Source organism: Thermobia domestica, chromosome 13, assembly GCF_964235325.1.
Source record: "Thermobia domestica chromosome 13, izTheDome1.hap1.1, whole genome shotgun sequence".
In the NCBI taxonomy this organism is placed as follows: Eukaryota; Metazoa; Arthropoda; class Insecta; order Zygentoma; family Lepismatidae; genus Thermobia; species Thermobia domestica.
This window is the reverse complement of record NC_137466.1, coordinates 200,855,177-200,879,051: the sequence shown is the minus strand read 5'-3', so window position 1 is coordinate 200,879,051 and position 23,875 is coordinate 200,855,177. Positions and strand designations below refer to the sequence as shown.

Sequence of the window (23,875 nt, the reverse complement as noted above, 5' to 3'; positions counted from 1 at the left end):
ATACATAGACAAATATAAGTCGTTTAATAATATAGAAGTTATTCCCTGACAATTACTTTCAACTTGATTTTGGGCATCTACTACATGAAATCTACTCTTTTCGTTATATGAAGCATACATTCTCCACAGAAGAGAGTTATATAATATGTTAGTTTTTGCTTTTCTACAACACTGTAGAATATTCCAATGTTTGCTGTTCTAGTCTTATCTATTGGCACATATAATAATGCTTCTGACACTAATTCTGGACAGTCAATTTTACCGTTTAATAATTTATGTAAGAATAATAGATCAAACACTCATCTCCTTTTTTCCAATGTTTGAAAACTAATATTCGTTACTAAGTCTTCATAGGGGACATACTTTGGGTAGAAACCGGTTTTCTTGTATGCAACCTTTTTAAAAAAAATTAAACTGTACATTTTGTATTGCATAAAAATATATATTGGTATTTGCTGTCCAAACAGTACAACAGTATTCTGATTTTGACCTCACATACGAAAAATATAACCTTATAAATGTTGATTCTTTGTATAAATGTGATTTTTTCTGTCCTGTCATATGAATTAAGCCTAGGTTTCTATATGCACTATTTGTTATTGCGTCAACGTGTTGAGCAAAGGTTAATTTGCTATCAAATATAGCTCCTACATCTTTGATAGTATTCGGGGTAGACAAGCGAGTGCCACTTATTGTAGACCCTATAGGTAAAATTAGTTGAATTTTATTTCCTCGTAAAAGATAGAGTTTTACATTTGGGCAAGTTCAGGACTAATTTATTCTTATCACGCCATATTTGAACTCTCTGTAGATCCTGTTGAAGTTTCACACAATCATCAATTGAACTTACTTTGGAGTATAATTTGAGATCGTCGACCAAAAGAACTTGAAAAGTTTTAATACACAGAGAAATATCATTTATAACAAGAAGTCACAACAGGGGACCTAGATTAGATCCTTGGGGGACTCCCAATAGAGTACTGAATTTGAAAATTACCGGTAATGTAAAAAAAAAAAAAAAAAAAAAAAAAAACCTAGGATTATTCAACTGGAACTCTCTCCAGACCTCTGTGAGAAGAGTTTTTTATTTTTATTTTTGGAATTTAATATTTGTATTGTTATTTGTATATTCTATGCTATTACCATGTTGATGTGTTTTAAGTTCAAAATAAACAAGAATAACACTCGATTTCAATAATTGAAAACCATGTTTTCATTAATATCTTATATGTTTTAACTATAAACGCCATTCACTTTTACAAAAATAAATAATATCAACTTCTTTTGTCTTACATTATGATCTTACATTCAATATTTAAATCTAGGAGTACAGAATAAACTCTGGTTGTTTTTCATAACACACTGGGCAGGGGTGGAGGGCTAGGAATTCCCGCCCTGGGCACTTGCAACCCATACGACGGCCCTGACCCGGACATTGCACTTTCTGAATATAGGCTATATGAATTTCCAAATCAAGGGAAAACTCTATTCCCTTTGGTGAAATGACTCAGCCAGTTTATTATTCGGCACTACTATCCAGTGGCGGCGATTCGACGTTAAAAGTGGGGGGGGGGCAAGATATGATCTGAATATGTGTATATCAATGTTAGTGTTCCTGGTTGTTTCTAACACTTTGACGAAAGGTTGTATAACTAATAGGATACTATATTTTTCAGTTAAAATACTATATATCATGTTTCATATTTACGTAAATTGACAAGAGCAACGCACATAGGTATTAACCTTTGATTCCTTGCTCATGAACATCTTAAAATTCTGTCTGGAAAATTGTGTGATCAGATTATTTAATAACATATTTGTAAAACAAATAAATAGAAAGGATATTACTAATCATACTAATGAATAATGAGGCTTGTTTTGTAGAAGTTATATTGAAACTGGGGATTAATGAACAACTTACATTTTTAATTCCACACTTGCCATTAAATGTATGTTATTACTCTTAGAAAATGAAAGACAGTAAATACTACAAGCATAAACGACACAATTGTATAATTAATTCCTTTGAATTGCAATTAAAACGCAATTTCTATAGCTATCTTAACTCCACGGGAAGACAAATAACCAATACACACTTACGCAACGACAAATATTATATGGTACCATTTTTTTCTATGAACCAGTAATATATGCAAAAACTTTACATTTCCAAATAAAACTATATACATTAACCATTTTAAATTATGGCTTTTTAAAGGTAAATAATTGAATTTCTGTCAATCAGCTACAGCATCAATCCTATTTATTCCAGGATCATGGTTAGTACATCATTCTCTTCAGAATAGAACAATCTTTCAAACGGTTCCTTTTACGTTTTCCTATCATGTCCCTAAGGCGGGAAATTTTTAGGGAAATCTGGATTTTTCTATTTTTTTCAAACTTTGATCCCTTCTGGACCTCCTTTGTAAACGCACAGATCTCAAAATCAACTGAAAAATACAAAGGGATGTACTAAATATGTATTAAAAAAATTCAAGCTTCTATCTTGAAGTGCGGGAAAATGTTTACCAATGAGCTAAGAACATTCCTACAATGCCCGAGATGACCCGGATGTAATATAAAATTTTCATGAGACATCCCTATTTACCCTATGATCACTGTTCGTACATCATTCCCTTCAGAATAGAACATACTTTCAAACGGTACAACTCACATGTCTCCATCAGGTACCTGAGGTAGCAAAATCATGAAAAAATGGATTATTTGTTTAAAAAATATTCCTTCTTTGTACTTTTTTGCCCCTCTGTACCCCCTGTTTAAGCGCAGAGATCTGAAACAAATCTGAAAATACTAAGGGGTGTACTAAATGTGTGTGTGTAAAATTTCAATCTTCTAGGTGCAAAACTAAGCCCGCCAAAAATAATATCTCTACAATACTCCAGATTCCCGTATAAAAAACATCTCAGGTAAAAATTCCCTGAGACATCCCTATTTATACTAGGATCATGGTTCGTACACCATTCTTTTGACAACAGAACAGCCTTTCAAACGACACCATTGACATGTCTCCATCATGTATTTGAGGAGAGAAAATCGCGAGAAAAGGCATCTTTGTTAAAAAGATATTTTTTTAACCCTTTTGCCCCTCTGGACACTCCCCCTGTTTTATCGCAGAAATCTGAAAAGAATCTGGAAAATATTAAGAGGTGCACTGAATGTGTGTGCAAAATTACAATCTTCTAGGTGCAAGAGTAAGCCCTGCAAATGTAATTTAAAAAGTCATAAAAAAAACATTTCTTTAGTTATGACGTTATCACACTCTACGTCTCGACGCAGAAAGGCGTGAAAGCTTATGTAACGTGTTCTACAATGCCTCCAGGCTTGAGGAAAAAAACAGAAGTAAAAAGCTTTTTTGGTAATTTTCTAAATCTAATAATGAAGATTCTAGCCTATCCCCGAAAAATAGATTATATAATTTAAAAGAGTTAAATGGTTACTTCAAAAAGTGGGGGGGGGGGCAACTGCCCCCTCTTGCCCCCCTAATCGCCGACCATGCTACTATCTGTGTGTGATTCCCTTCCTGTATATACTTTTTTGCTTCCGTTAATATCATATTAATCCTGTAATTCATGTCATACTAGTTTTCATATACTGTTGTTCTATTACTATTGTATTTCACTGGTAAATTACTACGTAATAATAAAGAAGTCTTTTTAAAAAATTCGATTCTGGACGGAACCATATAACCTACAGGGTGTCCGAGAAGTCCTTCCCTGATTACAGAAATTGATAACTCAGGCTAGAAATAAGATAGAAATATGAAACTGGTGTTGAATTGTTTACAAACTACAAAAGTTTTTGTCTGTGTTAGGTTTGTTCTGTTTTACCAAGTCTCAATTTTGTTTGTTTTAGGTTTGTAGTACCTTGTCGTTTTTCAGCAAGACGGTGCACCACCTCATTGGGGTTTGGACGTCCGTGCCTATCTCGATAGGACATTTCCTGGACAATGGATTGGTCGTGATGGACCAACAGCTTGGCCCCCACGCTCTCCTGACATAACCCCATTAGACTTCTTTTTATGGGGTTATGTCAAGGATGAGGTCTACCGAACACGTGTACCAGATCTTGAAACCCTGCAGCAACGAATAACCACAGTCGTTGCATTGATCCCTCCAGTGATGTTGGCTAATGTGTGGATGGAAATTGAATATCGCCTAGATGTGCTACGTGCTACCAAGGGTGCTCATATGGAAGTGTACTGATGTGACCAAAACTTTTATAGTTTGTAAACAATTCAACACCAGTTTCATATTTCTATCTTATTTCTAGCCTGAGTTATCAATTTCTGTAATCAGAGAAGGACTTCTCGGACAATCTGTATTTTATCTCACTTCTTTTAGAAAGTATCTGTTTAGAGAAATTTATTTTGTATTTCTCAATTTTTCTATCATGTACTAATATATCGATGTGTCTGCTTTATACATCTATTTTGGTTATTTGTCCTATGAAAGATCGAATGGATATGAGCCCACGTAAAGTGGACTAAGAGGTGGTTTCGTAGTGTAGTGGTTATCACGTCTGCTTTACACGCAGAAGGTCCCCAGTTCGATCCTGGGCGGAACCATTTAAATTATTTTTTCTCTCCTCTGTTAGAAATTATCTATTTAATTACTATTGTATTTCATATATAAAGTACTATGTAATAACTTACAAATGTAATAAAAAAAAGTAAGTTTGTGGTGGACAACATCGTGTCCGTGGGTTTTCTCAGGGCACTGTCGTTTCCTCCCATTTTCTCATTCCACCAATTGTTCCATCATCAGATACTTGCTTTCATCATCGTCTCTCTTAGCCTAACAGGCATAATCGTGGGACGTTAAACTAAAAGATTTCATTTCATTTCGATTTTAGGTGTATTATTTTTTTCCTACTGCTCGTTCTTGAGTGTTTTCCGAAATACTTAAAAGTGAAAATACTCAAACAAGTAAAAATCAACTCAAAAGTAATAACTAGCTATTGAAAACATTGGAGATGCTGGGTATCGATCCCAGTACATCTCACATGCTAAGCGAGCGCTCTACCATCTGAGTTTCATCTCCATTCCCGTAATACGTATTTTCCTTTGCGTATAAACATTACGATATTAATGAGGTTACGCAAGTGATCAAAGAACCACGCCCATCATTCATGTGTAATTGTTGTAGACGCTGGACTGACATAAAGCGAATTATGGCGACATCTATATTAGCCATCCACTCTGTTACTGTCACTTCCTTTTTTAAAGTGGATACTTGTTTCAAGTATTTACAAGCATTAATTCTAGACTGCACGGGAGAAACAGAATAAGTCGGAAATTGGCCAAAATGAGATGAGTCAAAATTGGAGATCTATGTCATGTTCAACCTCCGGTTGTGGTGGTATAAATTAATTCTAAACATGAGTTGAATAATCGCGTCTCGGTGTTAGTATAAGTGATTCATACTTATGCTTGGTTTTAAAAAAATGCCTCCTGAAAACTTTTTTTTACTCTTTCTCCCGCGTAGTCTAGAATTTATCGAGTGTATTGAGAACCCATTTCTGATTCAGATTAGAATACAGCTATTGTTAGGCCTTGCACTTGAAACAAAGACCTTGCACTTGCAGCACTACATACGTTTTTTTTTTTTTTTTTTGTTACCTGTTGTTTTTTCTATTGCAAAGACCTTCAACGTGAAGGCGAAATTAGTAAGAATGTAAAGTGTAGTTGAGGAAAGGTGAGCGATTTAGTAAATTAAACAAGATACCGGTACAGTAACTCGCTTGAATTTGTCCAAATATTACGTGTTCTTATACAATACTAACATCATATACAGTACGAAATGTACTTTGTTCTTAGGATCGCGTAGGTGTGTACTCACTCAACGTGTGGTCAAGAACACCAAAACGAGAGCTCTTCTAATAATGAAGCTGTCCAATGAGAATGTTTTATTCCCTTTTTAAATATTCTGCCCTGTCGTAATACTTACATAGTTATTTATAGAGTAAAGGAGGTATTAACGCAGAGTTTGGTGGTTGGATTGAATTTTAGGCTCCCTTTAAGCACCGCTACGCCAAGAAAGTCACGACTGTCCGCGAGCGTCAATGCAGTTGGAAAGTACAGTATTTAGTACACAGACCTGTCAAAAAAAAGTACAAAAAGGCATTTGACTTTTCTTAGCACGGTAAAGTGAGGCTAACTTTTCATTTATTTCGTCTAATTGCTTTTGTATTTTTGTAGGTATTTTAGTATTACGCAGTTTTTTTTATTTATTAGGATTTCACATTAAGCGTAGATTCGCGTATGATATAGTCTCGCTTCTAAACGAGACGTTAAACTCAAGTCCAATAAATTCCAATTACAATATGCCGGTAAAAATAGTTTGTGTGTGTGTGGGGGGGGGGGACAATTAATAATTTTTTCCTTATACCATAGAGAAAAAATCGATTGGTATACGTCCTGTTGGGTTAAGTCTAAGCGTCTGGAACGAATTACTGACGTTACCGAACAGAGAGCACCTACATTTTTGCTCTAAGATGGTTCATGTTAAAACTGAAAATAGCCTATATACTGTGTGTCTCAAAATTCCCCTGACGTAGGTTAAGTCTTTTCTTAGCAGAGTTACAACAAAATGTAAGAGAAAAGACCGTCTCCAAATATAATGTTTTCAATCTAAAGGGAATGATTCTCTTTGTAATCGGTCGAGGCGTTTGGGCTGTACACTCTTTATGTATCCCCAATATTAAATCAAAATGCAACGTTGCCATGTATCTGGACCCACGACATAAGTGATTGAAGTTACTGTCTTTTACAGTAACGTGTCCATGGTCAGCCCCCATTTCAAACATGCCTTCATTCACCATATTCTTACAAAATGTATCCACCTCCCCCGTTCTCCCCTTCCCCAGCCCCTTTATTAATTGCAGTGTTGCATTTACATTTACCAGTAACATTGAGCGCATAAAGAGTGTATAGCCCAAACGGCTCATCAAATTTAAAAAAAAAAAACTTTCACTTTATATTGAAAACATCATATTGGAGACGGTTTATCCTCTTACATTTTGTTGTAACTTTAGTAATAGCAGAGTTACCCTATGTCGGGGGACTTTTGAGACACCCTGTATATACTTCATCTGGTTTGAATAGATGATTAAGAGAGAAAATGTAACCTATTCTTGGAACATCTTTAAGAAAAAAGCTTCTCATTGTCCCTTATCGCTTATGCCCTGATTCCTACTGACGGACTTACTTTAGAAGACAACCTATACTTATTCAAAACCGGGCCGCGGTAGCTCAGCGGTAGAGCGTTCAACTCTGGTTCGCGCGGTCCGTGGTTCGATCCCAGCTCGTGCCAAGTGAACTTTGTGGTGGACAGAAACACCAGAGATGAACAAAAGTACCGTGTGCGTGGGTTTTCTCGGGGTTCTCCTACTATACTCATTTCATTCATTTCTCATCGTCACCGTCTCCTTTAGCCTAGCCGGCATAAGCGTGGGACGTAAAACTTGAAAGATTTCATTTACCCAGAACATAACTTTAAAGTCTGATAAATAGATCAGTACAGTTAAATGATAAATAAACCAAGTGGGCTGCGTGTTTTCTCTTTCTCAGTGTCTTTCGATACTAATCACTCGGTGAGCAAAACAATGTGTTTATCATAAAAATTATTAACGTGTAACAGTTTCGTCAATTATACACTTTGCCTTCATCATGCACCATCTACATAGATGAAGATAGTGTCTGATGAAGCCAATTGGATAGTTGTCGAAACTGTTAAACATTAATAATTTTAATAATAAACACATTGTTTTGCTCAGCGAGTAATTGAAATCGAATTTAAGTCTGTTAAAAGTAAAGTTTGTCACTAATCATTCTACTGTAAGTACTGAATAAGTATGTATGGTTCTAATCTATTTCAAGACTGTGCAAATTTTTAGACAGTTCTTGTTGACGTGAAATACCCGAATCTCAACTATATTATCTGAGCCGCTTAATATCAGTAAGTCAGCTAATGAAATCATAAGCGCATTTTCTTTAAGATGAAAAAAATAACCGTCGAAAGATGAATTTAAAAAGTAAAAAGTTTCTAAAACTATGAGATGTGCTCACCAGGGCTCGAACCTGGGACCTTCCGCGTGTTAGGCGGATGTGATAACCACTACACCATGAGCACTTATTACTTCTAAAACCATTAATAACGACAGAAAACGTGGATAATTTAGTGCAAACTAGTTTCTGAAGACAGAAGAGAAAGTTGTTCTTTACTAGGAAAAGCTATTATCAAGTCGCTATGACATAATTCCTGCCCGTGCGTAAATTTCTCTGTACAGTAAGTCAAGGTTACTGAAGCCAATTCTAAGAAAAAGAAAAGAAAGAAATTATAGAGTCGTTGCATTATATTTAGAGAATGAAACTAAAGAAAATAAAGTCATTAGACAGGGATGTGGTAGGACGTAACTGTACGTATATAAGAACACGCATCGTATACCCACTTAATATTTTTTTTATAGTCTAGCGCACTGGTTCTCAACCTTTTACAACTGACGACACACTTTACTGAAGTCCAGTTTGATATTTTTATTATAAATAATGATATCAATAATAATATTATTATCTATTATAATAATGACTCTAGCACCTAGCATCATTGTAACCTCTGGAGATGTTCACTAGTACAGTCAGTCTCGATCTTAACTAATTATTATTATTAAATTCGTCATGATTTTTAAATTCTAAAATGTCGCGACACATCTTAGGGAATTGCGTGACACGCTGGTGTGTCGCGACACATCGGTTAAGAATCACTAGTCTAGCGTATGCTGAACTTGATTTTACGAAATACCGGACTGAATGTACGCTCCATTATTGAAAACGGTCGAGCGTATACATACATACTACCAAAACTTCTACCATTACATCATTATCATTGCTATAAGTCCGTAACTGATTAAAATTATTTTAACTTTCATATTAATACTGTAAATATACTGACTAAAATATTTTAAGTAAAATTTATCATAATTCAATGTAGATATTTTTATAAAAAGGCCTTGTGTCCATCTTAAACACAAATTAAACATAACTTTCTTACAAGGCTGTCTATATTCCTTATTATAAATTAACGAGAAATGTTACAGTTTTGGAAGTATATCACTTCCTTCTTCAGACTACTACTCCAACTGAAATCATAGATAACATAACATAATTTGTTATCTCTACCAATCAAGAATCATTGGTATTTCTGTTAAGAGTTTAAAATTGTCACAACAATGGGCATATATTTTGAATTTTAATGAAAAATGAAAAAAAAAAATGATTCTTGATTGGTAGAGATAACAAATTATGTTACGTTATCTATGATTTCAGTTGGAGTAGTAGTCTGAAGAAGGAAGTGATATACTTCCGAAACTGTAACATTTCTCGTTAATTTATAATAAGAAATATAGACAGCCTTGTAAGAAAGCTATGTTTAATTTTAATTCAATGTACTGTATATTCTGTATATTATTATTATTATTATTATTATTATTATTATTAACGCTAAAGAATGGCACGCACTTATTTTAAATTGCTTGCGGATTTTGTTTTTCTATTCTTTCTTTAATGTTTTTACTAATTAGGTCCTTGATATAAAGGAAGTGAGCACCATAAAAATAGTTTTAAAAAAGAGTAACACTAATATATATATATATATATATATATATATATATATATATATATATATATATATATATATATATATATATATATATATATATAAACATGGGATCCTAATATTTTAACATATTTTGGGTTTTTAAAATAATTAGTAGATTTGAATTGTTTCGATTATCACTTTCGAGGATTGGTTGTTAACACGGTGCAATGTTCACAAAATTAACATTTAAAAAATAGACAAAACATACTGCTTCAGGCAGGATGTTAAATGGCATAATCATTGATACTAACCTACGTTTTTTATGTATTCTGTCAGTATTGTCATATTTCCAAGGTTGAGAAACACCGAACTGAGATTCAGGGTGAAAATAATCAAGCAGATCAAAGTAAAAACTAGCAAAAGCTTGGAGAGAAAGAATTGTTATCATTGACTTTTTTGAGTTCAGAAAAATAGTATTCGCCTACGCTACTGTATGTAGAGAACGCTAGAAAAATACTGTAAGATGCAGATGGTTACCAAAAATGTCCACATAATTACTGGAAGTAATGAATGAGTTCGGTGACTCAGGATCCATACAATCACTGGGAATAATGACTACGGTGATTTATGGTCTATGTAATCTCACTAGGAATAATGAGTTCGGTAACCCATGTTTTACATAATCACTGGCAGTAATGAGTGCGGTGAGCCATGCTCCAAATAATCACTTGGAGTAATTAGTTCGGTGACTCACTGTCCACATATTCACTAGGATTAATGAGTTCGATTTATCAGGGAATTATGGTCTACAGATTCACAGACACGTCTGCATGTTTTACAGCAACAAAGAAGCAGTTTAGTGCATTAACGTTTTTGGGTGTCCCCTGCGTCCGTCGTACACAAACACGCGGTTTCTTGTTGGAAATAAAACTTGGAAAGGACTCTTCGAACCATGTCACATGTTTGCAATATCTACGGCCCACTTTGTATGTTCTCTGCATAATCTTCGTTTCTAACTCTAAAGCGTTGTAGTCGGTGATCAGAGGATTGAAAATTGCAACCCAGTCGCGGAGGTTGAGGTTGTGCAACTCACCTCCAACTTTGGTTGTTGCAAGAGACTACTGTTTCAGATGCTGATTGAGCGGCCTTTGGTGAGAATTACCTTCAATGCTCGGGGATCCCTGTCACTGACTCTTCTCTTCCCTTCACTATTGTTCTTCATTGATGTTGTTTTGTCGTGAGTTATGTAGGTCGTAATCATCCTGGATACCATTCTTCACGACACATTTAATACACTGGCCACAAACGGTATTATCCGGACATGACTTGGATATAGCTGTGTGTTGAATTGTTACACCAGAAACTTTCAATGCCCTTGTATCTGGTATTCTACACTAAGATTCACGGCACTTCAATTTAAAGGATTTCCCAAATACTGCAAGACAACGCCAAAATCATGTGTCAATTAAGCATAATATTTATAAACGGATAGCTTTATTCATTCAATGTTTTCCCTCTAAACAGAGAAGAAAGAGTTGACATTTGTAAATTTCCACAAATGCTTCTTTTATAAGTCGTACAAATATTACAAAAATAGTAAACACAATCTCCTGTCACTTGTAATTTGTCTTAAGTTCATTATACTTACTACTGCAAAACTTCCATTTTCATGTTATAATGTAATATCTCTACAGTCTAGAATAGGATTTTAGATGTGTGTCGGGGGGTGGCACGGTGGCTCAGTAGTAGAGTTCTTACCTTTGGTACGTGGGTTCCCTAGTTCGATCCCCGGTCTCAATGAGCTTCTTCCCACGAATGCTAAAAAGCACCACCTCAAATTCAGTTATACTACTCGCTGTGACAAGTGTGGTAATGAAGATGATCTTGTGCATCGATTAGGCCTAACTCAATGTGAGTAAGCAGCAGGAATATGGTTCAAATATCAAACGGTGATCAGCAAAATCTGTCGTACAGTTCCTACTCTTACCATAGTTGGAATATTCACTCTACCGGACCCTAAATTTTATCCAACAATTCAACATAATTCAATTACATGGCTAGCAGCTAATACGATTTTGAATATATACTACGCACCTGAAAACCACGCTACAGCATCGATTATCAAGATTTCCTGTGTAAACAATACAGACACTTTCCTCCAGCTAGAAAAAAAAAAAAAAAAAAAAGGAATTTGCAAACTACCTGAACATTGCACTTTCTGAATATATATATATGAATTTTCAAACTCAAGGAAAAACTCTACTTGCTTTGAGCAAATGAATTTGTCAGTTTATTCTTCGGCACTACTATCGATTTCTATGTGTGATTACCTTCCTGTATAATTTTTTTCTGTCCTTAATAATATGATATTAATCCTGTAATTCATGTAATATTCATATTAATGTACTGCTGTTCTGTTACTATTGAATTTCATTTGTAAATTACTAGGTAATAATATAACAATTTTTTTAAAAATAAAGTTTGATCCTGGGCGGGACAATATAATTTATATCTCTTCTTTTAGAAAAAAAATATTTTATATTTCTCAATTTCTCTATCATGTACTCCCATGCGCAAAAAAAATTGCGCGTATACTGTAACTCACGATTTTCCGTATTTATTCCTTTTTCCTTACGTTTATGGGTAAAATTGAATTATTAGTACGGTATGTGGAGATAATAGAGAGCAATCCATCTAAGGAGATATTTCCAAAAAATATAATAAAATAATAAAAATATAAACAAAAAACAAAATTATGCTCGGTTTTGTGTATACTGGCAACGATGATTTCTAGGGATTTTTTCAGTAGTACAGCACGATTGCGGAGGGAATTCAGTAGGGAAGTCGAGGAGATGGATCAAGGAACTGGATACTGAACTAAAATGTTGCATTTATTGGTTAAAACCTGGTGTGCAGATTGCCTGCCAAATATAAATTAGCTTCTGTAACTAAGATGTCGTACGAAAATATAGAATTAAACAGAAAAACTCTTATGTTAAGGTTCGAAGCGATACACACCATGGTTATGAAGATTATTTCTTAAGAAAAAAGAACAAACACAACGTAGCCTCTGTGGTTAGGTGGATAGAGTGGCGGACTCGTGGATATTTTATTATTTTGACACCACATCGAATCCCATCCTATCCCATCCCATTTTTTTTTAAGAAAACATTATTGGAAGTGTATAACTTTGATGTTAATAAGAACCGAAACCGTATAATAAGGAAATAACTTATTGATAGTATCCTTTAATCGACGTATTTATTCAGTATTAGAATACGTGTACTATTGCAAACAGTTATTGTTTTCAGTTTATGGTCTTGTATGTTACCTGCCCGTTCTTGAACAGCAGACAACTCACTTCGGATTTGTGTGTCAAGAACAGGAAAAATAACATACGCGACCTTGACAGTCTTCCCAAGTTTACCCCTTGTTATATCGACATGACGTTACATCGAATGATGCTTGTTGACGTGAAACAAGGAAGAAAGGAAAAAGCTGATGTCAAATTATCGTTTGTCTGTGTGTGTGTGTGCTTGTGTTTTTTTCTTTTTAGAGTATTGACTTTCTCCCTCTCTCTCTTTTTTTCATATCCACAATTGCAAGAAATTATGACCGACCTTTGTGGGTTTATTGGGAATAGGACGATTTATTTTGGATTGCTACAGACGACATTTTTTTTAACCATTTGCTTTAAACTTTGGCTTTGTGGCTCTTAGCACCCACGAAAGGTCATTATAAACTATATAAGCAGTTCCCGTTTTCACCGGCCGCTGAAAAGATATTGGGGAAGAGAAAAGTGCTTGCCGTAAAGATAATGAATAAAAAGAAGCAAATTAAAACAAATAATTTATAAATCTTTATAATACACTGTAAAGTTACGAGCGATTACGGCTAAGAATTCAACGTGAGATTAAAATTACGAGTATTATGTATTATGATTAAACAAATAATATACAATAAGTAAACTACAAACAAATTATATATTTAACAACCTGAGCAAATTATATATTTAACAACCATAAAATAAAAACAATTACTTTATTTTTAATTTTTATTTTTTTAAAATTATTTACTTTGATTAGATGGCCTTTTTGATTTATAGGAATGATTTTTTTAAAAAAATTATTTATAATTTGCGCTAGCGGCAACGAATGAGAGTAGGGGATAATTTATATAACACTTGCGTTTTATTATGCACTGCACAAGGAGGGTGGGGATTAAGTCAGCCGCAGATTTTTCTTTTGTTTTTTTTTTTACAGAAATTTGGTTTTCTGTAAAAGTCAAAAACTAATTTGAGTTTTATGCTTATATTTACTAAATTCTAACGACGACAAAAACACGATTTCAAAATGCAATCATAAGTCTGTGTAAGGAATGTTTTCGTTGAACGAAGCTAAATTATACAGATCTATGTATGCGGAACACGAATATTTCCAAAAGATAGCATGAATATGAACGATAATCATACCATATTTCTACATTATATAGTAGCGTGAAAAACTGATATTAAAATGATATAACAAACAGGCATAAGCTTTTTTTCTCTCACGGCAACACATTAAACTTAACTCATTAAATTTTGGGAATTACAAATTATCACCTTACGTGTCGTTGTATCCCTATTCGTTTTCACGTTCGAGCGACGAAAGAAGAAATTGTAGTAATACTGATAAAAATCGAATTCGAGATTTCAATGACTTCAAGTTTCACGCCCCCACATATCGAAAAAGTAATTTTGATGTCTGTCCATCTGTTCGTCTGTCGGTTCGTCACGCTTTTTCATGTATTCAAATAGAGGCCATACTGTTCGACTATCTGGACCGAATTCTAGACATGAGTTTTTATAACACTTTAAAAAAAACTAACTAACTATATGGCCTATGGAACCCGGAGGTTCAATGCCGCGTTCACAAAAGCTCTCCACTGACTTCTATTCTTAGCTAACTGCATCCAGTTTCTACTTTGTATTCCAATCTCTGCGAGATCCATCTTCATATTGTCCTCCCATCTGCGCCTAGGTCTTCCTAATGGTCGTTTTCCGATTGGTCTTCCAGTCAAGACTTTGAAAGCATTTCTACTTTCTTCCATTCTAGCTACATGACCTGCCCACCTAAACCTCCTAGACTTGACGACCCTAACAATGTTGGGTAGATCATATAAATTGTGTAGTTCCTCGTTATGAAGTTTCCGCCATTCCCCATTCCCGTTCCTCTTGGGTCCGAATATTCGTCTCAGGATCTTGTTCTCAAATACTTTCAGTCTATGTTCTTCCCTCAGAGTAAGTGACCACGTTTCGCAGCCATACAGAACAACAGGCATAATAATCGTTTTGTATATTTTAAGCTTCAAATTCCTCGACAGAATTCGCGACAATAAGAGATTTTGAACCGAATAGTAACACGAATTCCCTGCTTTGAGTCGACATTTAATTTCTTCGTGAATATAATCTCCCTCTCTTAATATTGATCCTAGATATTTGAAACTATCCACTTTACCAAAAGTATTATTTAATATTTTAACGCATCCATAATTTGCTGTATTCCGGTCCCGACGCACTTCCATGTATTTAGTTTTCTCTGCATTTACTTCTAAACCCATGTCCCTGCAAGAGTTTAATAAGATCTCTGCATTTCTTTCTATTGTTCTCCTATCATCCCTATTAAATTTACATCATCACCATATGCCATAACCTGGTCAATACCGTTCAACTGTAGGCCCTGGTTGCTATCTTTGATTTTCCTTATAGCGTATTCCAGAACGAAGTTAAATAATAATGGAGGCAACGCATCTCCTTGTTTCAGGCCATTTTCGACGTGGAAGCTCGTGGACAAAAATTTTCCTACCCGGACTTTACTTTGGGATTCATTTAAACATATCTTAATTAATCTAATTAGCTTTCTCGGTATTCCAAGTTCTGTAAGGACGTTGTATAATGTTTCTCTCCTAACCGAGTCGTACGCCTTTCTAAAATCAATAAATAGTCGATGTGCCGGGGTATTGTATTCCCACTTTTTTCGACCATTTGGCGAATGGTAAATATTTGGTCGATAGTTGATCGATTTCGTCTAAATCCGCACTGATAATCTCCAATAATTTCATCTGCGTATGGGGTCAGTCTTGCTAACAGAATATTTGAAAGGATTTTATAGGATGTTGATAGAAGAGAAATGCCTCGATAATTATTACAGTTTTGTCGCCTTTCTAGTAAATTGGAACAATGATTGATTCTTTCCACTCTTGTGGCAATTCTTCCTTGTTCCAGATAAGGAGAATGAGTTTGTGTATCTTGTTCCACAATTTTTCGCCCCCAGCTAAAATTAACTCAGCCGGAATTTCATCTACACCCGGAGATTTGTGTTCATAACACTATCGTTTCGAATTCTATATCCTCCGACACCTAAAAATAAGGGTAGTTTACTGAAGGATGAAAATTTAAAATCATTAAATTGTCTCAAAAACGGCTGTAAAGATTTTGTTTGTATTTTTACAAATATAGTATGAATCATTGCTCTGAAAAAATACGTAAGGTGTAATTTACTGTATGGTGTGAGGTGCAGGTAGCCCAAGCCGAAGCCAAGGTTACTAAGAACACCAACACAAATAACTTAAGTAAATAAGGTGGAGTGGCTGGGAATATTCAAAATGACAGAGAAAATTTACATAAAATGCAACTTGCCAACATCTGCATAAGTACTTCCCTTCTTGGAGATGAGGGTGCTCTCCTGTGAAGGCCGCCACTGCCACAAGTAAATCGGTAGAGCATAAAATTTTTAGTTATTGGAACAACAGATCTCAGGGTTATCTGCTCAACAGTCATGGCCAGGATGCTACTATAGTGAGTCATTTAGAAATACCAAAAGGGTTAAAAAAAATTCTTTAATTAACAGGTAGCAGCCTGTTACTACAAACTCACTATACTCATGACTGTTAGTTTGGTTCTCTTGGCATAAAATTCTCTCTGGGCTTCATTCAGAGAGCTGGTCAGACGTACACACAACAAGGGAAAATGCTTCCTTGTCTCACACTCCTGAAACAGAACATTTTCATTAGCAGTAGGTACTCACCCTGCAGCAAATTGACTTCAACACAAATTCTGGTTAGAGATGGCGGTTTATTTCCAAGATAATGAAACATCAAGATGAGTATAGATGTTGATGATAACACTCCCATACACTGATACTAAAACTTCTTATGTAGTGCACTACTAACACACTGACACTATGATATATATTGATTTATATATATATATACAACACTTGTTTCACTATATTTTAAACCTTAAAAGGGGGAGGACGAAAACTTATTAATTAAGGTCTGATTGACCTTAGAAAAATTAAAAGAACATTCTGTACAAATTTCTGTACTCCTCAGTTGATGAGTTCATAGTCTCGGTCAGTCTCAGCGAGGAGAAAATACTATCACACAAAATATCATTTTAGGCAACACGTTAAATAAGATAAAAAAAATTAAATTGATCATATAGCTTGTATGATCGCTGCACTGTTCCTGTAGCTGATTAATCGTTCAGGTACACAATTCTAGCACAAAGTCACGATGTCCTTCCACATTCCCATTTCACTGTAGCGGGTGAATGTTTAGGTAAAACTGTTTAATAGGCTGAACGATGAATTCTCTGGACGTGGACGTGTGGTATGTCCATGAAAGCCAGCAATACAATTGCTTGGAACCTTGTTCAGAAAGTCCAAGGAAGGCACTGCATTTGTGACGTTACAGGCCTTTAATTATCTCAACTGAGATACATTTCTCTTACGTTTTCACTGCCATACTGGACATGTGAACGTTTCCCCATGCTATAGGTGGGGTATTAGTAAAGATGTCTGCTTTAGTTCTTCTCCTACAAGTTTACGGTTAGCAAAAAAAAAAAAAAAAATAATAGTTATTTAACGTAACTCACCATTATAAATTGTAGTTAACTTGTATGACTAAGCTTCCACTGCTTAGGTAAGCGCACTGTTCCACACGTTCTTTAATTCACACTCAATAGTGATAAGTATAGACAAAGTTTATCACTCACACGAAGTTCCGAATACATCACATGATGTATTTCAACAGGAATATCCACGGGGACCGAAAATGTCCTCACGTTCCTGGGATATCACTAACCGTTAAGCCAAGAAGTAGAGATGACTTCTTTACTATGATTGTACGTGTTTCCACTTCCAGATCAGAGAACGAACTTTCTCTGTTCACCACCAAAAACAAGTATATCTACCGCACAAAACCAAGAAAGGAAGAAACTCGCTTCCTTTCGAGTCTGTAACAAAAGCTTTTGTGCCTCAGGCGAGCTTCCGGGTGGCCCTTTCTGCAAATACCACCAGTTCAGCCGCTTCTTGTTGCAGATTGTTCCTGCACCCCTTTGACAGGTGCTGCTGTACTTAACCTTGTGGTGAACTTGGAACCTTATGCTCCCAGCAGAAATCTATGAGCGTTATTTAACACAATATAATTATCTTCACTAATAACAACACTTTGAAAAGGAAAATTACATGTTATGATACACTGAAATAAAGTTAAAAATACAAAGAATATATTGATATAGAAAACATAAACTGTCATCTCCCCAGTAACAGAAAATAAGCCCAATTTCCTGCGGCTGTCCTTCAAGTTGTCTGCTACTAATGACCTCCATGTTTGTATGGAGTGGGAGTGAGGAAACATCTTTGTTAATATTTACTTTAGAAAATTACAAGATCCAAATGTCTTGTGCGGATGGGATACACGTTGATAAAATTAATCAGGAATTGTGTACGGTATTTCCAAGAGCGATTGAGCGTAATACGTTAATATTAATATTTTACATGAAAAATAAGTCAAAATAGAGTAAAACATTTTAAACTGGCTTTGCATCTTGGGAAAAAAAGCTAGGTCCGTTCGCTGACCGTACCGGTCCTTGGTAAAGAGGGGGGCGGAAGAGACGCTAGAGCTCGCTGCACACAAAATCACACCTATAGAAATCCAAAAACTCACATGTTGACGCTAAAAATTTTACAACTTTTTACACAATAGAAGTTGTGCGTCTATACCCACTGTTTCCAAATCAGTGTCTATTCACTAAGGAAGGGCGTAGGATCCTTCCTGTGTATAATGAGTCTTATTTAGTTCCTCATTTAGTGATTTCTTGAAGTGGTGAGTCGTGAGGACCTCACATATAGAAGACTAGGCGACAAGAAGTCGTGAGAGACCCAGAGAAAAAAAATTCTCTGTCAGCGCTAGCTCCGTCTTCCATGATTCTAAAACTCAATGCATGATTCCTATAGAATATGCTTATTTCTTCCAATAATTTATCCATCGTAGAGTATTTTATATCATTCTTCCTTCATCCCCATGTATGCTATACATTAAGCAATGACCCAGTAATTAGATGCAAGCGGTAAAGTACAATATAATTAGCCTATAAAGGAAATAAACATAAATGAATAAATACAATATAATACAATATTGTATTAATATTTACGTACTACGCTCGGTGTTTTACACAATTTACTCATAATACCTAGATAATATTCAATACGTATGCTAATATTTAAACAATTATTTGAGTCACAAATATAATCTATTTACATATTGATATGTAAATGTGCCCCTCATCTGCATTTTGATATGCAGATGATGGAGAAGGGCATCGGCCTTCTACAATGCGATGCATTTTTTTGAACAATTTTCTCAATCACATTTTATAAATAAATGTATCATTAATAACCTGACAATATGACACAACTCGTTCGTCCTGTAAACATTCAGAAGAGGTAGTTTAGTCTACTCTTCGACGATTTTCCCATTAACGCCTGAACCAATTTTGTTCATATTTCATAAATAAATGTTACATAAATAACCTAACGATATGGTATAATTCCATCATCCTAAAAAGCTAGAAGTGGTATATTACTTTTCGGAGCAAGTTTTACCCTACGATTTTGTCGATAATTACTCTGGCAATTTTGTTCGTATTTCATATATAGCATAACTCGTTTGTCCTGAAAAGATATACAAGGGATATTTTATTCTTGTAGATGACTTTTTTAACGATTTTTTCAGAAAGTACTCAGACGCTTTTGCTCATAGTTCACATACAATTATCTGCTTAATAATTCTAATGTATGACATAAGTTATTTCTAACAGAAATATGACGAATGGGTACTTCACTTTTGGACGTAAGTTGCTTCGAACAAAGTTTTCTAAAACACATTATTTTATTCGCATTTCCCAAATAAATGTTTCAGTAATAGCTGCAGCCTAACACGAGTCAGTTTAAGAAATTCGAGCGAGAAAATTCAGTGCGTTTCATCCGTACCCATTCTTAAATATATTTTTAAATATTACACCCAATCACAATTTTCCTAAGAAAATCGAAACTTCTTTTTAAATGTGCCTTGCTGTGGCCAAATGGTTCAAGTGCATTGGTTCTGGATTTGATTCCCGGTGAGAGCTAGTGTATTTTTATCCAACGTTAAGAAATAGGTGCAAAGAGAAAAGTGTTTAAACAAGTCTAACCAAGCTAATGAATAATACAAATAAATAATACAATATTACGAAATTCTAGAAGAAACGTTGTTAATATTAGATATTTGCGTGTAAAAGTCCAACCCATGACTGTCAACTCCAAAGGTAAGAAAGTGAAACATCCAATACCGGGTTAATCAGTGGTCTCTAGTTAAAGCTATCCTACTAGGAAGTGATTGAGATACCAAAAAATATTGTAATCGCTGGGAGACATGTTAGGAGAATACATTGGGTGAGAGAGTTTAATACTGGAACTCATGAATAGTCTCTGCACCTTCGTTTAGTATTGAAGTGCGTAGGTATATATAGGTTTGCATTGAAATGAGCATTAATGCACATCTGTTGAACATTCCGGGGGCTTGCGGACAGGTTTGCAGTACATTTTACGGGGTTCGATATTGTAACGATCCTAGCAAACTCCTCAGCCTTTCCGCACTGTACTCTACAAGTTAAATTCGTGCTTAATTAAAACTATGTGTTTAAATTTAACACTGTTAACCGTTAATACCTGTGCACAACGGGCAACAATCCGCCAGTAATTCTTTATTTTTGCCCTTTGTTTTAGCGCCATAAATGTCTTTGTTCATAAATTTCTTTGTCTATGGTTTTGCATATACGTAGCGTGGACATTAAATTTTGACTTCTACGCCATATGCATCTAATTACAAACACACCTATAGAACGAACACAACAAACTTGGAATATATAGTTTATGTATGGAAAATCATACACGAGGCGCTGCACGAGAGAGCAGTGTGCCAGTCAACTTCCTAAGAAATGTATAATAATAATAATAATAATAATAATAATAAAAACAGAAAACGAAACAGTTATTTACATAATGTATTTATTTAAGCATGGAAGTGCAATAGACTTAAGTTATTTCTCTCTCTCTCTCTTTGAAGGCAACAACCTTTAGGGTACCAAGACGTAGAAAAGGACTTGTGGCACTCATGACTATAGAGTGGTGTGTGTTTGGCACATCGGGTTCCTTCGTTGTTAGCCCCAGCTTTCTAGACCGGATGCAGTTATTCCCGGTAGAAAATACAAGAAAATATACCTTTCTATTACTATTAAAGTAAATAATTACACTCATTCCCTCAACGTGATACTTGTTTGTTTAACTGTATACAGACAGCTGATCCATGGGAGAATCGTTGATAATAATAAATAAAATAAACTCGACAAATATTCTTGTAATTTGCTGGGCACGCCAGTGTGCCTGTTATCCGATTGTGGCACACTGGAATATAGGGTATGGCTTTCTAATTTTTCCCCAACTATTTTAACTGCTTCAATTGAAATTAATCTATAATAATAAGAGTGAATTTAGTCTTCTTACCCTTCGATTTAGAAGTAAGGTCCGCTAGAATTGTATATTTAAAAAAATAATAATACAGTGAAACCTCTCTAAAGCGAACAGCCGTGGGGAATCAAAAATTGTCCGCTATAGAGAGGTGTCCGTCTTAGAGAGGTTTCGATATTTTCTTACGTAAATTAGTAAATAAGGTGATATGTAATTACAAACTATTGAAGGTAATTTATCAAACCGTTCTATGACTGTGGGCATGTCGATATCTGCGGATTCTCCACAAATCGCTTTGAAAGAAATTTTGTCTAATCCGAAACTTCTCTAACCACTCGTTCGAGACCTTGAAATCTGAAACATTCATTTCTGTTGCTACCTCTAAATTCTTAGCTTTTAGCATCGACTCTAACACAGGATTTTTTCATTCCGCACTCTATAAAAACATTCACTTGCACACCAACTTTGTTCAAAGCAATGAGACACAATTTTCATTGTCATTTTCACACCACAACTTTATTAACTTGTCTAGGTTTTATATGATCTCAGGTGCTTGAGTTTTACCGATACAAAAATTTTCAGCTATCCTTCGCACACCTCAGTATTCTTCGAAAATTCAATCAATTCGATTTTAACATTAGCGCTTCTCATCGCATTTCGAAAGCTCACAACAACTTACACCTTATTGCTTCCGTCTACAAATAGAGGCACTAAGACAATATGCGAATACGTGAACAAAAATTACCAAACATGTATTCTGCTTGATTCCAGCAAAACAGTAAAATGACGTGTCATCCCAAATGGCAGGCAACTGTCAATCACTTGATTCTAAAACAGGTTGGGTGGGAGTGGAATGCAAGCAAAGGATATGAAGGTGTTGTTAAACAAAGACGCTTCATCTGAGTTTCTGAACAGCCAGTTGACAAGGAAAAATGTTATTACAATGTTTCCTTGGTGATATATGTATGCATTTCTGAAAATGTATTTTTTCTGTATTTTTCAACTTGTTTCTAGAGAAAGTGTCCGTAATATGGAGGTAAATAATACCTATAAGAGACAGAAAAGACTGTCCGTGTCCGTACTAGAGAGTGTCCGCTTTAGAGAGGTTTGTCAACATGGTTTTTCCTATTACAGTGTTTGGGGATTACAAAATATGTCCGTTATTAGAGGTGTCCGCTTTATAGAGGTTTCCGTTAGTAGAGGTTTCACTGTACTCAGAATTTTATAGAGTAGTTTGTTTTATTCGAAATGACATACTTCTTGCAACTGTTTGGGTTGGAATTATTTGAGATCAAATCTTTAAGTTTTACGACCCATGGTTATACCGACTAGGCTAAAGGACACGGTGATGATGAGAAATGAATGAAATGGTGGAATGAAGAAAGTGGGAGAAAACGGGAGAACCCCGAGAAAACCCATGCACATGGTGTTTGTCCACCACAAAATTCACTTGGTGCGAGCTGGGGTCGAACCAAGGATCCCATGCACCAAAGGTGAACGCTTTATCACTGAGCCACCGCGGCCCCTCTGAAATTATTTATAGGAGAGAGTGACTACTTTATGAAAACTTGATATCGAACACATTTGTTTAAAAATACCAGTTTTTGTGAAATATTGCTTAATATTCAGGAAAACCTAAGTCAATAAAATAATAATAATAATAATAATAATAATAATAATAATCTTAAATTAAAAACTCTCTGGACCTAGTGCATTGGCACAATTCCACGAATTAAAAAGAGTTTGTTTACTTCTCATGTAAGTGTAGAAGGACTTAATCCCTGTTGCTTTCAATATACGAAGAAAGTGTCCAACTGGCTACATAAAATGCCCTATGCAACATAATATAATATAGAGTCATCATTTCAGGTTGTCTAAAGAACACTTTCGTTTTAGCAAGAAAGGAAGAAAATAGAAAATACTCAGTTTTAACCTAGTAGAAAGTTTGCAGATTTAAGAGAAAATGTACAGAGTTGTTGGATATTAAATGTAGTTCGGATTAATGGAGTAAGACACCGTAGTTCATTGTATGAGATATACTGGGAGTGACCAAGCCATTGCCTATGGAAATATCGAAAGAGATACGTTAATGGTGTTAGTTGCCAACTGTTGTAGAAATGAAAAATTTAAGGAAATCTCTAAAACTCTAAAATCACAGATCCAAATTGACTAACTGCTAAGTAAAACTGCTAAATCTGACTAAAGCAAAAAAAAAAAAAAAAGTCTTAATGACCTGTGTTACAGTTTCAGACACATCATTCTCATATCAAAACTACGATAGAAGTAAATTATGAATACAGGTGAATTTGCAGTTCTGGAATACCAACAAATGATTTTGCTAGATGTAAATTTTGGGAAAACATTTTTATAAGGTTTTAGATTTATTTATTGGTTTCTTTGTTTATTAGCTTCTCCATGCCGTAAACGTCG

General features: G+C 35.0%; 2 non-coding genes across 2 annotated transcripts; one reads left to right on the top strand and one right to left on the bottom strand.

Moving 5' to 3' along the window:
• The first annotated feature begins 4,512 nt into the window (after positions 1-4,512).
• TRNAV-UAC (transfer RNA valine (anticodon UAC)) lies at positions 4,513-4,585 on the top strand. Its single transcript has one exon. It is a non-coding gene; the product is annotated as a tRNA-Val (tRNA).
• Positions 4,586-8,077: 3,492 nt separating this feature from the next.
• Positions 8,078-8,150, bottom strand: TRNAV-AAC (transfer RNA valine (anticodon AAC)). Its single transcript has one exon. It is a non-coding gene; the product is annotated as a tRNA-Val (tRNA).
• Between the last annotated feature and the right edge of the window lie 15,725 nt (positions 8,151-23,875).